The sequence below is a fragment of the Triticum aestivum genome, chromosome 6D (genome assembly GCF_018294505.1).
Source record: "Triticum aestivum cultivar Chinese Spring chromosome 6D, IWGSC CS RefSeq v2.1, whole genome shotgun sequence".
NCBI classification, from domain to species: domain Eukaryota; kingdom Viridiplantae; phylum Streptophyta; class Magnoliopsida; order Poales; family Poaceae; genus Triticum; species Triticum aestivum.
In genome coordinates, this window is record NC_057811.1 from 304,887,218 (window position 1) to 304,891,593 (window position 4,376).

Consider the following 4,376-nt stretch of genomic DNA (forward strand, 5'->3'; position numbering starts at 1 on the left):
TAGCGCAAGAACTGCATGGGACAGCTACCGGAGGCCATTCAGGTATACTAGCTTCCTATAAGAGAACTAATAGGAACTTTGTCTGGCCAGGAATGGATGCCTCTCTTGAGGACAGACTGTGACGGTAAAGCAACAACATCAACTCGCAATGGCCCTCGTGCCATGAGACATGGATTTTAGTCGACGTAGATTGGATCGAAAGATCGCACTTCCGCTCTTCTCCTATCGGACTAGTCACTTCCCACTCTCCTCAAGTGAACAGTTTAGCCACTATCCTCCCATATACTCTGCTTTTTCATTGCTTATGAACGGGAACTTGTTGGTGCATGGATTTCACGTTTCAGCAGCACTTTGGCTTGTGCATGGTTGTGAAAAGAAGGCTTTCTATACACTTATGTGAACTTCATTGGCGAAAGAAAGAGAAGCTTGCCTTGATAAAGCACAGCCTTTCGCACTCCAATAGGCATATATTGTTACAAGGTTATGCCCAAAGGTCTCAAAAATGCCGGTGCTACATATCAACGCGCCATGACTAAGATCTTCGATGAGATAATACATAAGATTGTCGAGTGCTATGTAGATGATCTCGTTGTAAAGGTGGTATCCTATGAAGAACATCTTCAACATCTCAGAATCGTATTCGACCGCCTAAGGCAACATGCACTCAAGTTAAACCCGTTGAAGTGCGCCTTCATGATCTCGTCAGGCAAATTCCTAGGGTTTGTCATTCGACATCGGGGAATAGAAATCGACCCGAGTAAAATCAAGGCCATACTCGAAATGCCTCCTCCTCAAAACCTTAAGGAGCTGCGTTCTCTTCAAGGGCGCCTGGCATACATCAGGCGATTCATAGCCAATTTTGCAGGAAGAATCCAACATTTTACAAGAAAAACCAAACAAGACATTCCATTCTTTTGGGATTAAAACTGCCAACAAGCCCTAGATGGCATCAAAAGCTATCTCCTCAATCTGCCAGTCCTGGCTGCGCCGATACCAGGGAAGGAGCTTATACTCTACACCACGGCCTTGGATGAATCTCTTGGGGCTCTATTGGCACAAGCAAATGAAAACGGGAAAGAGAATGCCCTCTATTACCTCAGTCGTGTGCTCGTAGGAGCTCAACATGCGTACTCTCCTATCGAAAAACATTGCCTTGCACTGGAGTGTTCGCTGTCAAGAAGCTATGGCACTACATGATAGCACATCGGGTCACCCTCATCTCCAAAGTTCACCCACTTAAATATCTCATGACAAAACCAATGCTTACAGGAAGATTGGCAAGATGGGGCCATCATCCTTACTGAGTTCGACATTGTGTATGCGCCACAGAAGGCCATTAGAGGGCAAGCGATGGCGGATTTCTTAGCAGCACATCATACATATTTCTACAGTAAATAAAATATTTCCATGGATGGGATTGCACGTAGTCCATTCCACCTTTATCTATCTAGGTTATCCTTCTTTCTTAACAAAGCAGAATGTGATGATCGATCCCTCTATTATGGGATTTATGTTTATACCAAAGCCTCTACTTTAGATATTTACGCTGGTGAAGGAAAGCCTTGTTAAAGACTACTACTTTTGACTTCCTTTTTCGTACTCTTCTTTCATCCTCCTTACCAGAACGCTTTTCCTGGTTCAGAAGAATAAGATACTGAAATTGTGGCTTACATATGGAAAATGCCTTCGTCTTGAAGCTACCAATGCACAACACGGTGAAATCATTGTCAATTAATTGTTAGATTCCCCATATCACCCATAGCCACCCAAATCTTTTTTTTTCCTCAAACTCTGCTGCCCTATCACTCCTCGATAAGTGTACTTACTCAGATTGTGCACTTGGCTGAGCGAGATCTTCCCCTTTGGCATGAGAACCGCCTACCTATGCTAACGTAACTAATGCAGATGGCGGAAGTTAGTAGTTCTCCTATGCCAACATGAACACAAACGAAATCGTCGAATTTCGTATAGAAAGAAAAGGAACCACTTCTATTCTCTTTTCTTAAGTATAAGAGGGATAAGTACTTATTCCTGGCCGGCGGTATCATTGCTGCTCCCCGCCTAATGCGGATCATTGTGCAATGCTTATGTGAAATCTCAATCCAAAACTTCTTCGTTTCGTTGGAAAAACCAACGCCGACGTCAAGATCAGTCTCCTTTCCTTTCAAAAGTGAGTGAGCAGAGCTGAAAAAGATGGAGTTACCTGGAGATGAACAAATTCGATTTAATAACACAAACAGTACAAAGCGTCTCTCACGTCCATTCTTTTATTTTTTATTTTTCCCAACCTGCCTTGGATCCGCAGCTTGTGAACCGGCTTTTGGAAGGGGTGGAGGCACCTACCTCGAAAGACAAGGACCTCCTTTTAAAAATGTATGGAATTGCGCCCGGAAATACACAGGCTTTGCTTTTTGAAATCACAAAAATGGTAGAATCATACATGCGGCAGGCAAAATTGGTTTTGCCACCTACATACGATGTTACCTGGTTTTGTAACCAGTTTCTGGGCGTGGATTCTTTCTCGGATCTAAGGGATACTTTCGTAGATTTACATTTCAAGGGGCGCGAAAGCTCCACTTGGAACACGGGCTTTGTTAATTTTTACAACGAAATATGGAGGGCCGAAGACTCCCCGCCGGGTAGCGCTGTAAGTGCTCCGAATCAGATTTTTTTGGAAAACCCATTGGATCAATTTGCCATTTACCCAATAATTGATCTTCATGTGGGCAACTTTTATTTTACATTTACAAATGCAGTCTTGTATATGCTGATCACTGTCGTTTTGGTTGTTTTTCTGTTTTTTGTTGTTACGAAAAAGGGAGGTGGAAAGTCAGTGCCAAATGCATGGCAATCCTTGGTCGAGCTTATTTATGATTTCGTGCTGAACCTGGTAAACGAACAAATAGGTGGTCTTTCCGGAAATGTGAAACAAAAGTTTTTCCCTCGCATCTCGGTCACTTTTACTTTTTTGTTATTTCGTAATCCCCAGGGTATGATACCCTTTAGCTTCATAGTGACAAGTCATTTTCTTATTACTTTGGCTCTTTCATTTTCCATTTTTATAGGCATTACGATCGTTGGATTTCAAAGACACGGGCTTCATTTTTTTAGCTTCTTAATTACCTGCGGGAGTCCCACTGCCATTAGCACCTTTCTTAGTACTCCTTGAGCTAATCTCTTATTGTTTTCGTGCATTAAGCTTAGGAATACGTTTATTTGCTAATATGATGGCCGGTCATAGTTTAGTAAAGATTTTAAGTGGGTTTGCTTGGACTATGCTATTTCTGAATAATATTTTCTATTTCATAGGAGATCTTGGTCCCTTATTTATAGTTCTAGCATTAACCGGTCTGGAATTAGGTGTAGCTATATCACAAGCTCATGTTTCTACGATCTCAATTTGTATTTACTTGAATGATGCTACAAATCTCCATCAAAATGAGTCATTTCATAATTGAATAAAAACGAGGAGCCGAAGATTCTAGGGGGCTATAGCTGCGCTTTTGCAGCACTGAACATGGTTCCGGGTACTCAAGATATTGCGTTTGGGTTTGGAGAGGTGTAGATTGTAGATTCCAGCCGAGAAGACCAGGAAAAGATAAGGATAAAGAATGTCATATATCTCAGGAGCTAGATCACTTCCCGATGAACAAGTCAGAATTGCCTTAACAAAAATGGATGGAATTGGACCGAAAAAAGCCATTCAGCTTCGTTATCGATTAGGTATGAGTGGGAACATCAAGATGAATGAGTTAACTAAGTATCAGATCGACCAAATTGAACAAATGATAGCTCAAGATCATGTTGTTCATTGGGAATTGAAGAGGGGAGAACGAGCAGACATCAAACGATTAATTTCTATTTCTCATTATCGTGGAATTCGTCATCAAGATGGATTGCCCTTACGCGGTCAACGAACTCATACTAATGCAAGGACTGCTCGTAAGCAAATTCGGAAATGAAAGAAGGCTACCGAAAGACCAAGCAATGGATTTCGCGCTCATCCCTTGCTAAAGCGCATACGTTTTCTTGCTCCTTGGTACTTGTCTGATCAATCACAGTGTTCATTAGTTCACTTGATTTTTCGTTTGATGTCTTGAACCGCTTACTAATCACGTATACGTATAGTAGGCCCCCTTCGCCACTCCATGTCTGGCTCGTCTTGGTCTCGCTCACTTCGCCCGCCTATCGTATCGGCTCGGCTTCGTCCGTCAAGCGACAGCTTCTGCCTCTGACGGCTTCACTATCGCTCATGACTCGTTGTAGTTTTCTCTATGTAGTAGTCGGCCTTTGTTAAGCTTCGCCAGAAGCGACTAGTCGCTTCCTGAATGCCTCTTTCTTGTATTAATTAATGTGTATGGTCTAGTCTTTCCAAT

The 4,376-nt window shown here is 42.4% G+C and overlaps 1 pseudogene; it reads left to right on the forward strand.

Annotated features, from left to right (window-relative positions):
- The first annotated feature begins 2,209 nt into the window (after positions 1–2,209).
- Positions 2,210–3,484, forward strand: LOC123144772 (ATP synthase subunit a-like; annotated as a pseudogene).
- Positions 3,485–4,376: the final 892 nt, after the last annotated feature.